Here is a 13,699-nt window from a genome sequence, read left to right as displayed (position 1 = left end):
ACAGAAAAGTTTTAATGCATTTTGTCAAACAGACAGGACTTGCAAACCAAAATTCACAGAAGAAAGAGCCGCTGGCTCAACACAGTAATGGGATAAGAAAGTGTTAATAGAGGACCACGATGCTGCTCTGCAAATGACTTCAGGAGCCACATGTCTGGATACTGCCCAGGAGGTAGAGATGCTCCGCGTCGAATGAGCTGTAACTACTGCTGGAGGGGTCAAGCCCTTAGCCCTATAAGCCCACTGGATGGTCTGGATGATCCAAGAGGAAATGGATCTCGTCGAGGCTCTTGAACCTTTGTTTTTTCCATAAAAGGTAACGAAAAGATGTTCTGATTTTCTGAAAGAGGAAGTGGCATTTAAATATTTCTTAATACACTCTCCAACATCCAGCGGATGAACCGAAGATTCTTCCTCTTCCTGTCTAAAGGTTGGTAATACTGTTTCTATGTTTTCATGGAAGACAGAGGTCCTTTTTGGTCTCGCATCCAGCATGGGGATGAGCACCACTCTGTCAGGAAAAAAAGGTTAAGAAAGGCTCTTGTGTCCCAAAGGACCCAATTTCCGACACTCTTTTTGCTGAGGTTATAGCTACCAGAAACACTGTTATCAGTGTAAGCTCTCTTATGGTCAAAGAATCAGACATGTCTTGAATTTGACTCGCCAGGAAATCCAGAACTAGTGGCAGATCCCACTTGGGAAACCTGGGTTTTCTCTGAGGTCTGATTCTCACTGCCCCTTGGAAGAACTGACGAATTAGGGCATGAGTGGCCCAGGAGATCCCTGTAAAAGCGGAAATAGCCGAGACCTGGACTCTGAGCGAACTCACTGATAGAGGCAAATCCAGTCCTGATTGGAGAAAGCTCAATACATCCTGGATCTTAATTGAAGATTGAGGATCAGGCCTTGTATTCAGTTGTGCAGAAAATTTTTCCCAGATTCTCTGATACACCCTGTTCGTTGAGCTTCTTCTAGCACTAAGTAATGTCGAGATTGCCGTTTCTGGACAGCCTAAAGCCTGTAACCTCCTCCTCTCAACATCCAGACCTTGAGATGTAAACGGTCTGGGCACGGATGGAGTACAGACCCCTGGGACAACAGGTCCGGTCTGAAGGGTAGCGGGATTGGGTCTTGGACACTGAGTAGCGTCAGAAGGGGAAACCATGGCCTGTTCGGCCAGAAGGGAATCACCGCCACTACCTCCACTGGCTCCGACCTGAGTCTCCGAAGGAACTGCAACACAATCGGAATTGGTGGGAAGGCGTATGCCCTGTGGAATCTCCACTGATCCGAGAGTGCATCTATCCCTGATGCTTGTGGATCTCTGAATCTTGAGTAGTACTTCGGCAGTTTGTGATTGCAGGGGGAGGCGAAGAGGTCTACCTCTGGAGAAAACCCCAATGTTAGGATCCAGTCGAACGTTTCCTTGTGAAGGGACCACTCGTTGTTGTCCAGATCCACTCTGGACAAGAAGTCTGCTTTGACATTCTGGACTCCTGGAACATAAACCGCTGAAAGATTCGAGAGATTTTTCTGTGCCCAGGACATAATCGGCTCCACTTCCCTCAATAGGGACCAGCTGCGTGTACCCCCTTGTTTCCTGATGTATGCCACTGCTGAGGTGTTGTCCAGGCGCAGCATGACAGGTTGGTCTTTTGTCAGGTGAGCAAATGCTCGAAGAGCTTGGAATGCTGCTCGGAGTTCTAGTATGTTGGATACTATTCCTCGAGTGGAAAACTCCCACCTGCCCTGTGCCACCTCCGACAGACAGTGGGCACCCCAGCCTATGTTGCTGGCGTCCGAGGTAACCACTACCCACGGAGCTGGCTTCAGAGAGTGGCAGTTCAGCAGGTGGTCTCTGCATAGCCACCAAGGAAGACTCGCTCTCATTGAAGGGGTTAGGAAGATGCGTTGATCCAGATGCCACGTATCCCATTGCTGAAGGAATCCCTTCTGAAAGGGTCTCATCCTCCACAGGGCCCACTTCACCATGGGGACTACTGCGACCATAGTCCCGATCACCTTCAGACATTGACGTGCCTGAAGATGAGAGGATGAGAGGGCAAAGCGAATCCTGTCTCGGAGAGTCCCTATCTTTTCCTCTGGAAGAGAGATAGTCGCCTTCTCTGTGTCGAACAGAGCGCCCAAGTAGATCAGGGACTGAGTTGGAATCAGGTGACTCTTCTCCTTGTTGAGTAACCAACCAAACTTCTGGAGAGTGGACACGACCTGCTCCAGATGAACTAATAGTTGGTCTCTGTCTTGGGACAACAGGAGTAGATCGTCCAAATAGTGGTGAAGACGGATACCTTTCAATCTCAGTAGGGCTACCACGGCCAATAAGATTTTTGAAAAGGTCCGTGGAGATGTTGAGAGCCCGAATGGGAGACAGATAAACTGAAGATGTAATCCTCCCACTTTGAACCGGAGAAACCTTTGAAAATCTTCGTCCACAGGGACATGAAAGTAGGCGTCTTTCAAGTCGATGGACACCATCCAATCTGCCGGCTGGACTGACTGCTGTATGGACAACAGGGTCTCCATTTTGAACCTTTCTTTTTTTATGAATTTGTTCAAGAAGGTCAAATCTATTACTGGTCTCCATGATCCGTTCTTCTTTTGGACCAGAAAGAGCGGAGAATATATTCCTTGGCCTCGCTCGGACTCTGGAACGGAGATGACAGCCCCTTGAGCAGTGAGAGCTTCGACGTAAGAAAACAAAATCTGACGCCTTTCTTCTAGACATGGTATGGCAGTAGGCAGGAACCTTGAGCCTGGCCTCTCCTTGAAGACCCACTTGTGGCCTGAAGACACCGTCCTGACGGCCCAGGGGTCCTGAATCGAAGCCGCCCAGACATGTCGGAAGGAGCGTAGACGCGCACCCACCCGACATGTCTGAGCGGGCCCACCTTCAAAAGGACTTAGTGGGCTCACGGTCCCCAGAGGAGACGTTCTTTGTCGTCTTCCTGGAAGACTGTCTGGATCTCCAGTTCCGGTTGAACTCCCGACCAGGTCTATAAGAACGAGCTTCCCTGGCCCGGTCAGGCACAAATTTTCTGGTAGGCTGTCCTTTCTTGACGTTGAACTGGCGCCGATCCTGGGGAAGAAACCCAGACTTACCGCCTGTAGCCCGGGTTATGGCCTCGTCCAGTTTATTCCCGAAAAGGGAGGACCCCTCAAAGGGAATACGGCACCAAACTTGCTTTGATGCCGGATCCGCCACCCAAGGGCGGAGCCAAAGAGCTCTCTTAGCTGTGACCGAGGACAGCATAACTCTTGCCAATAGACGGATCAAGTCTATGGAAGCCTCCCCAAGGAACGACGCGCCCAGCCTAAGCTCCTGGATTGGAGCGCTTCTGGCCACCTCCTCCGAAACCGATCTGACCGATTCGTCTACCACATCAGCCCAAGACTCCATGGCTTTGGATAGAGCAGCTAAAGCCAGGACTGGCTTACAGGCCATACCTGCTGTAAGGTAGATTCTCTTCAAATCAGAGTCCATCCTTCGGTCCAACGGGTCTTTAAATGAGACCGTATCCTCTAAGGGAAGGGTCACGTGCTTGACCAGTCTCATGACTGCTGCGTCAACTAGGGGAGGAGACTCAAGATGTTTCACATCATCCTCTTTGAAGGGGTAAAGTTTAGCCATCTTGGATACTAAGGAATTCTTTCGTTCCACCTTTTTCCACTCCTCCAAGATGATTTCACCCAACTCTCCCAGGAAGGGAAAATTAACACGCTCCTTATTGAGCTGTTTAAAGTACTTCTTCTGCTTGGGAGGGGGAACAGCTGACTCTTCCCAATTTAAGGTCTCTCTGACCGCTTTAACCAGGGAAGGCACCAAGGTATATTCAAAACCCAAGCAGGGATCCTCATCTTCAGAGTCGCTACCTGACAAGAGCATCGACTGATGGCTTGTGTGGGCTGACTCGAAATCTTCCTGTACCTGTAGTGCTACAGGGGAGGGGCTTGGGGAAGCCGTTGCAGTGTCTTGAGAACGACTGACACCCAACTCTGCCAAAGAGTCCTTAACCACTCTCTTGACCAAAGCCTCAATGCGCTGATCGGAAGTATCCCTTTCTCCCGCAGCCTGGGAGAAACATCTATCACAGAAAAGCTTCCTCTCCGGGACACTAGCGCCACAGCCTCTGCAACCTGCTTTGTCAGGTCTCCGTGCGTGGCTGGCTGAAGTAGATGATTTTTGATGATGTGAGCCCGAACGGGACTTTCCTGTAGAGTGCCGGTGGCGAGAGCTTGAGCGCCTTTCACTTCTTTGAGAAGAGTGCCTAGTCTCTGAACGAGGAGGGCTGTGAACAAGAGAAAAAAACAGAAAAAACAGACAGGAAGCTAGGAACACTTGAGTTCCTACCCCCACCCCCTATAACCCACAGCCCCACCAAGAAGCCCCAAATACCTGTTAGGGGCGGGCTGACCACCGGAGGGCAAAGTAGCTTCCATTCTGATGCTGACCTACAAGAATGAGCCGGACAGCAATGTCAGAAAACCAGCAAAAGAGGAGGGGGGGGGGGGGGGCTCCCAAACTGGGGCCAGTACTCACCAAGAACCAGAGGTTAGCAGGCAGAGCGGCAGCGAACAGCAGGCGTCCAAAAAAAAACCGATCAGATGCGGAGTATAGAACACCCAGTATCAGCAGTGTGCATAAACACAACACTGCTGACAGTTCTGGGGTTTAAATATGGCGCCTGGTGACGTCATCAGCGATCGCCACCGACGCCAACTCACTGCGCATGCGCCGCGCTCTTACTGCGCACGCGCGAGAGCCAAGCCTCGTTCTCGAGGCGCCGCACATGCGCAGTAGCGTACCGCACCGGCGGCCGGTCAGGAAGTGAACCGCTGACCGGCCCCGGACCACTAGCCACCAGGGAAGGCAGGAAAGACCAGGTAAGAGATACATATATAAACAAGGCAATATAAGCATATAAAATAGCTGCCATGGAGTGTACTCACGAACCGCAGACCACCAGGGATGGATGCACACCGGACTTATCTCTTCAAGGGTACCGGCCACCCGCAGCAGCTGGGCTTTTTGGCCAAGGCTGCTACATCTTCGCCCCTCCTCCATACCCCGCAGCAGCTGGGGCTTATTGGAGAGCTCCATACCCGACTGGTAGAGCCATCCATCACCCGGAATCCATCTTCAGGTAGGATATCAGGTAATCCTTTGGAGGACAAAAAAAGAACACGTGTGCTGAACACGTGTGCTGAACAGGAGCAAAGATTTATGGGAGTGAGGTCCTATGGGTAGGTTTGGAGGCGGGGCCAAACCCGATACGAATGCTGCCATGGAGTCTGTCAGGAAACTCTGTTTTGAGAAGTTTTCATGATCAACATGGGCATCTAGGAGTTGAAAAAACCTATGGATTAATCCAAGACCGATTCTTTTGGCCACGAATGAGGGAAGCTATTGTGGACTATTGCCGCCGTTGTGTGAGATGTCTGCAACGGAAAACTCTGCCTACTCGAGCTGCTCCTATGGAACACTTGAAAAGTTCTGGTTCCATGGATTTAGTGTGCATGGACTTTTTGTGTATTGACAATGACAGCAGTGGTGTGGGAAATATTTTCATTGTGACTGATCACTATACTCGCTATGCTCAAGCCTATCCCACCAAAGATCAGAAAGCAGTAACTGTAGCCAAAGTGCTATGGGAAGAGTTTTTTGTTCACTATGGATTGCCAAATCGACTTCACTCTGACCAGGGGCGGGACTTTGAAAGTCGCCTAATTAAAGAGCTGTTAACATTGCTTAACATCAACAAGAGCCGCACCACCCCTTATCATCCAGAGGGTGATGCTCTCCCTGAACGTTTCAATCATACCTTGTTGAACATGTTGGGTACCCTCCCTAATGGTGCTAAGCAGACCTGGAGCCAACATGTTGGAGCTATGGTACATGCCTACAATTGTACCAGACATGAATCCACTGGCTTTTCTCCTTATTTTCTCATGTTTAGGAGAGAAGCCCGTCTCCCTATTGACATTCAGTTGGGCGTGTCTACTGATGGAGTGGAACAGAGGAATCACTATCAGTATGTGGCACGACTTAAACAGAGTTTGAAAGAGGCCTATCAGATGGCTGAGGAAAGTGCTGTGAAATTAAATGCTGCCAATAAAAGGCGTTTTGATTCCAAAGTTCGTTACAAAGACTTACAACCTGGTGATAAAGTGTTTCTCCGCAATTTGGGACCCTCAGCCAAATATAAGTTAGCTGATCGCTGGAGAAATGAGTTGTTTGAAGTTGTAGAAAAACTGCCTAGGATTCCAGTATACAGGATTCGAGGACCTGAGGGTCGGATCAAAGCCTGGCATAGGAATCATTTACTTCCAGTACCGCAAGTTGCTACTGTTGATGAGGAGCTACAATCTGACATTGCTACAGATTCTAATGATGTGCCTTGTGCCAACAGTGGAGAGCAGAGTGATGACAGTGACTGGTTTACACCTCCACCAGAGTCTCCTGTACAGGTTCCTTCACCTAGTATTGATGGGGGCCTCCACCAGAGTCTCCTGTACAGGTTCCTTCACCGAGTACTGATGGGGGCCTCCCTCAGAGGGGAGGTTTGAACCCAGCTACTCCTGCTTTTGAACCAACAGCCCAAAATGTTGTGCCTACAGTTCCAGGCATGGTTGGAGCACCAAGTTTCCCCACTAATGCTGTCCCAGAGTTCTCTGGATTTATGCCTGAGGGGTTGAGGAGAGGAGATCGTGTTCGACGTCCTCCACCGGTGTTTACTTATGACACTTTGGGAAGATCCTGCTATGCTGTACAGAACTATGTACAACCTCATGTTCTGACGGACATGATTGCAGCTCATTCTAGACTGGTTAGCATGATGCCTATTTGTTACTAACCATACTTTCTTTGCAGCTAGCTCTGTAATAGATTGCTTCTGGAGAAGTGGTCTGCAGAAGGCGACAACGATGCTCATTTTTGTTGTTATTTTATGTGTATATCCTTGCCGGGTCGGAAGGATTTTCAGCAGGAGGAGAATGTAGTGATGTGATAATTTTGTTGCCCATCTTTCAAGTGTGTATTCCTGTTATGCAGTGTTTGTTTTGCCCTTTGTCAAAATGGTTGCTGGCTTTCTTTGTCTCTCTGCAAGAAGGATGAGGTCATCAAAAAGGGCAGAGCAAGGATTTCTGGGTAAGACTGGGGAAAAGAGAGACATGAGGGACACAGACATTTCTTGCTGGATGTAAGTGCTGTAACATCCCCTCACTGAGACTCACAGAGACATTGCTAATGGTTTCATGTTCCTGAGGAAAATATCTTATGTTGTATGGATCACTGAATGTTATTTCTTCAATACATGGACATTTAAACACTCTGCTGTGTGGATTACTGTCTATATGGATATGTTTTCTCAATTGGGATTTCACTTGCTAATCACAAGTCCTGATTGAGTGGAGGCACTGGCACTTACTATAAATCCTGTCCTGATCACACAGATTATATAGACTCTGCTCCTAAATACTACACAGGTGGCGTCATCATACCCCAGTAGCCGTCAAGAGTGATCTAAATAGCGCTACACATCTATAGCTGTGTATAATTTGCCGGTGAAGGGGCGTGGTTTGTGAGTTAGCGGCATGCTGAAGAAAGAAGTCAGTGTATAGTCAGAGCAGCCACGTGAGTTGTAGCCGAGTGTGTCACCTGCTCGACCCTCATCGCCTGGAGCCGACTACTGTCCACAACTTCACCGTCTGTGGTAAGTACCATGGGGGAGCTCTCAGCATGGCCTTGCCTTGGGGTTAAAGATACTTAGCTGGCAGACTGCAATGACCGGCGTGCCCACTGTAGTGATCCTGAAGAACTGCAATGCTCAGCATGCCCACTGTAGGGATCCTGAGAAACTGCAATGCCCAGCATGCCCACGACAGTGATCCTGAGGAACTGCAATGCCCAGCATGCCCTCTGCAGTGAGGCAGATGGACTGCAATGCCCAGCATGCCCACTGCAGTGATCCTGAGGAACTGCAATGCCCAGCATGCCCTCTGCAGTGATTCTGAGGAACTGCAATGCTCAGCATGCCCTCTTCAGTGATCCTGAGGAACTGCAATGCCCAGCATGCCCACTGCAGTGATCCTGAGGAACTGCAATGCCCAGCATGCCCTCTGCAGTGATTCTGAGGAACTGCAATGCTCAGCATGCCCTCTTCAGTGATCCTGAGGAACTGCAATGCCCAGCATGCCCTCTGCAGTGAGGCAGATGGACTGCAATGCCCAGCATGCCCTCTACAGTGAGGCAAATGGACTGCAATGCCCAGCATGCCCTTTGCAGTGAGGCAGAGGGACTGCAATGCCTAGCATGCCATCTGCAGTGGTTCTGAGGGGCTCCACATCCATCATGCTGTTGGGATGACGGGCTACAACTCCCAACATGCACTCTTCAGCCTACACTGATTGAGAATCCTCTCCACCTCTTCTCCCCCCCTTTCCTCCCCCCCTACTCTCCATCCACCCCTCCTCTCCTCCCCCCCCTTCCTTTCCATAAACCCCCTCCTCTCCTCCACTCCGTCCTCTCCATACACCTACACCCCCTCCTCTCCACCCCCCCCCCTCCATTCCTCCTACTCTCCATCCCCCTCTCCTCCTCCCCCCTCCTCAGTACCTAACGCACATCCCTTAGCCCTGCATGCAGTACATAGCACACCCCTCAACCCTGCACTCAGTACCTAGTGCACCCCACAACCTTGCACTATCCAAAAAGCGCACCCCGCAACCGTGCACTCAGTACCTAGCACACCTCTCAAACCTGCACGCAGTAGCTAGCGCAACCAAAAACCCTGCACTCAAGACTTAGCGCAAACCCCTCAACCCTGCACTCAGTACCTAGCACACCTCTCAAACCTGCACACAGTAGCTAGCGCAACCAAAAACCCTGCACTCAAGACTTAGCGCAAACCCCTCAACCCTGCACTCAGTACCTAGCGCACCTCTCAACCCTGCACTCAGTACCTAGCGCACCTCTCAACCCTGCACTCAGTACCTAGCGCACCTCTCAACCCTGCACACAGTACCTAGCGCACCTCTCAACCCTGCACACAGTACCTAGCGCACCTCTCAACCCTGCACGCAGTACCTAGCGCACCTCTCAACCCTGCACGCAGTACCTAGCGCACCTCTCAACCCGGCACGCAGTACCTAGCGCACCTCTCAACCCTGCACGCAGTACCTAGCGCACCTCTCAACCCTGCAATCAGTACGAAGAGCACCCTGCAACCCTGTACGCAGTACATAGTGCATCCCTCAACCCTGCACTCTTTATGTAGCGCACCCCACCACAACCCTTCACTCCCCTGCATTCAGTGCATTATACACTTCTGACCCCTGCCACCTACACCGATGTCCCCACAGCCTCTGACCTCTCCTGTACCATGTCCGCACAGCCTCTGACATCTCCTGTACCATGTCCGCACAGCCTCTAACATCTCCTGTACCATGTCCTCACAGCCTCTGACCTCTCCTGTACCATGTCCGCACAGCCTCTGACATCTCCTGTACCATGTCCGCACAGCCTCTGGCATCTCCTGTACCATGTCCGCACAGCCTCTGACCTCTCCTGTACCATGTCCACACAGCCTCTGACATCTCATGTACCATGTCCCCACAGCCTCTTACATCTCCTGTACCATGTCCGCACAGCCTCTGACATCTCCTGTACAATGTCCCCACAGCCTCTGACATCTCCTGTGCCATGTCCGCATAGCCTCTGACATCTCCTGTACCATGTCTGCACAGCCTCTGACCTCTCCTGTACCATGTCCGCACAGCCTCTGACATCTCCTGTACCATGTCCACACAGCCTCTGACATCTCCTGTACCATGTCCGCACAGCCTCTGACATCTCCTGTACCATGTCCGCACAGCCTCTGACATCTCATGTACCATGTCCCCACAGCCTCTGACCTCTGCTGTACCATGTCCGCAAAGCCTCTGACATCTCCTGTACCATGTCCGTACAGCCTCTGACAACTCCTGTACCATGTCCGCACAGCCTCTGACAACTCCTGTACCATGTCCGCACAGCCTCTGACATCTCCTGTACCATGTCCGCACAGCCTCTGACAACTCCTGTACCATGTCCGCACAGCCTCTGACAACTCCTGTACCATGTCCGCACAGCCTCTTTCATTTCCTGTACATATCCCCACAGCCTCTGACATTTCCTGTACATATCCCCACAGCCTCTGACATCTCCTGTACCATGTCCACACAGCCCCTGACATCTCCTGTACCATGTCCGCACAGCCCCTGACATCTCCTGTACCATGTCCGCACAGCCTCTGACATCTCATGTACCATGTCCGCACAGCCTCTGACATCTCATGTACCATGTCCGCACAGCCTCTGACATCTCCTGTACCATGTCCACACAGCCTCTGACATCTCCTGTACCATGTCCACACAGCCTCTAACATCTCCTGTACCATGTCCGCACAGCCTCTGACATCTCATGTACCATGTCCGCACAGCCTCTGACATCTCCTGTACCATGTCCACACAGCCTCTAACATCTCCTGTACCATGTCCGCACAGCCTCTGACATCTCCTGTACCATGTCCGCACAGCCTCTGACAACTCCTGTACCATGTCCACACAGCCTCTAACATCTCCTGTACCATGTCCGCACAGCCTCTGACATTTCCTGTACCATGTCCGCACAGCCTCTGACATCTCCTGTACCATGTCCGCACAGCCTCTGACGTCCTGTACCATGTCCACACAGCCTCTGATGTCCTGTATCATGTCTGCACAGCCCATGACATCTCCTTTACCATGTCTGCACAGCCTATGACATCTCCTTTACCATGTCTGCACTTTTACCACTTTTAACTAGAATTTGCTCTTTTATATATATTGCCCTATATGCTTTCATATCTATCTTATCTATGTATAGTGCACTCTTCAAATTTAACCACTTTACCACCGGAGGATTTTGCTGTCTTACGTCCAGGCCACTTTTTGCGATTCGGCACTGTGCGACTTCAACTGACAATTGCGCGGTCATGCAACGCCATACCCAAATGAAATTGACGTCCTTTTTTTCCCACAAACAAAGCTTTCTTTTGGTGGTATTTGATCACCTGTGCGAACAGCAGAGGATGGATACTATATGATGTGGCCATGATGCTTTTTGTGTAGCAAAAATGATCCCCATGGTTGTGTTCAGCCACCACTTGCACCTGTTTTCCTGGGCTCTCCCATTCCAACAGGATGGGTTGGCATTGCACAAAGGAGAAGAAGGAACACAACTGTAATCTTGTGGTATTAGCAGTCATGAAGCGGACATATGCTTCAGGAAGCCAGAAGAGGAAGAAGAGAAAGGAAGAGGAGGATAAGAAAAAACAAGATAGTGGTAAGTGATAAATTACACTGGATAAAATAGCTCTACTTGTCAGTCTTGTACAAATGGTGTAATTTATAAAGTGTTACCATCTTTCTCCCTCAAGGTTACATAGTTACATAGTTACATAGTAGGCGAGGTTGAAAAAAGACAATATCCAGTTCAACCCGTGTAGGTGTGTGTGACTGTAATCATCTGACATAGCCCTTAATCTCCTGATCCTTGAGATGTAAGTCTAAGAGTCTTTTGAAAGTCACCATACTACCCGCAGAAACCACCTCTTGTGGTAGACAATTCCACAATCTTGTAGCCCTAACAGTAAAGAACCCTCCTCGTTGTCTGAGGTTAAAACGCTTCTCCTCTAATCGCATTGTATGTCCTCGAGTCCTCGTGCAATTTCTTCAAGTGAACAGCTTTTTTTCTAAGCTGAGATCCCCATTAAGATATTTATAAATTGCTATCATGTCCCCTCTCAGACGTCTTTTCTCCAGAGAAAATAAATCGAGCGATTGCAGCCGCTCCTCATAGCTAAGGTCCTCCAACCCCCTAATCAGTCTAGTTGCCCTTCTCTGGACTTTCTCCAGCTCCAACACATCCCTCCTGAGGACCGGCGACCAGAACTGGACAGAATACTCCAGATGCGGTCGGACCAGAGTTTTATAAAGTGGAAGGATTCTAGTCTTATCTCTGGAATACATCCCTTTCTTTATGCATGCTAATATTCTGTTGGCTTTGGAAGCTGCCGCTTGACATTGCATGCTGTTGCCTAATCTATCATCAACCAAGACTCCCAGATCTTTCTCCATTTTTGATTCCCCCAAGGGTTCCCCTCCTAACGTGTATTGTGTTTTTATGTTTTTAGTCCCCAAGTGCAGAACCTTACACTTCTCTACGTTAAACCTCATTTGCCATGTCGTTGCCCACTCCGTAATTTTGTCCAGGTCATTCTGTAGGATATCTAAGGTGCTTTGCTTAAATTTCTCAGCCCTCATGCTCTTCCCAAGGATATCTCCACTCATGAAGGTATTGAATTTCTCTCACTGAGCTGTTAATAGTGACCTCTTTCAATATGCTAACAGTGAAATGGTAAAATGTACTCCACAGGTAATTTCAGATTTTTTTTTTTCAATTATTTTCCCAGCTACACTATCAACTTCATCCTCAACATCAACAGATGCATCACTTCTTAGTGCTGATGTTTCCTCTATAGCACAAGGTACCACGAGCTCTATAATTATAGCTTATATCCTGCACAGCCCAGATTTTGATCAGAGACTCTGATTCAGAGTCACTGATGCATTCTGTACCTGAACAGATAGATTATATTAATAAAAACCTTATTTTTCCCCAACTACACCGTCAATACCATCTCTCACAGTGGAAGACACTGCATCCAGGACAGAAATTGAGTCTGCACAGCTTCCCATCACTGAGGTTTCCTCTACAGCTCAAGGTACCACAAACACTGTCATTATAGCAGATGACCCTGCGCAGTGGCCAGCAGTCCTGACAGATAGTGTGCGCTGTCAAATTGTTAAAAAAGGACCAGTGCAAGTCACAAACATTGTTTTCCCCCAAAATTCTGAGAATCCACCTCGAAGATTCACAAATGACAATTACATGAGAAGCATGAAAAATGGTGAGAAAATTCTTTGATCATGGATGTTATATTCCATGAGCACAGACTAGGTGTTCTGTTTTGCCTGCACTGTTTTTGGGAAGCGTGACAATGCCTTAAGCAACCATGGCTTCCGTACATGGAGGAACCTAGCTCATCATTTAAAAGAACACGAATATTCAAAGGGGCATTGTGACAATATGACAAACTGGCATGAGCTGCAGAGGAGACTGCAAACCAATACAACCATAGATCAAAGACAACAAGACTTGATGCGGATCGAGATTGAGCATTGGAAAGGTGTCATAAGGAGAGTGATTGAGAAAAATATAACACAGCGCAAACAATAATGTATGATAGTAAAGTGATTACGTTCTACTTAAAAGACTCATAAAGTGCACCGTGCAATTGTGTGCAAAAATTGGGGTGTAGAAACCATATAGACATATACTATATAAATATAGTTAAAATATATAAATATAAAGTGCCAGTCCAGATGTAATAGTTGTTTAAGATCTCAGTAGATGATAAGATGTACACAGTCCCAAAAGATGTCTCACAAAGGTGCTGGAGTGCCAGGAAGAAAGTGCACAAAACATGCAATCTTTTGTGGTGCAGTGAGCCAGTGCCGGACCTCCCCCTTTGGGTGTTCACTTACCGGACAATGGTGACCCCTATGCTGTATAGCAATAGAGATCGACAAGGCTTATGTC

This window comes from Pelophylax lessonae (genome assembly GCF_965119305.1).
Source record: "Pelophylax lessonae genome assembly, contig: HAP1_SCAFFOLD_426, whole genome shotgun sequence".
Lineage (NCBI taxonomy): Eukaryota > Metazoa > Chordata > Amphibia > Anura > Ranidae > Pelophylax > Pelophylax lessonae.
The sequence above is the reverse complement of the archived record's forward strand: the minus strand, read 5'-3'. Positions refer to the sequence as shown.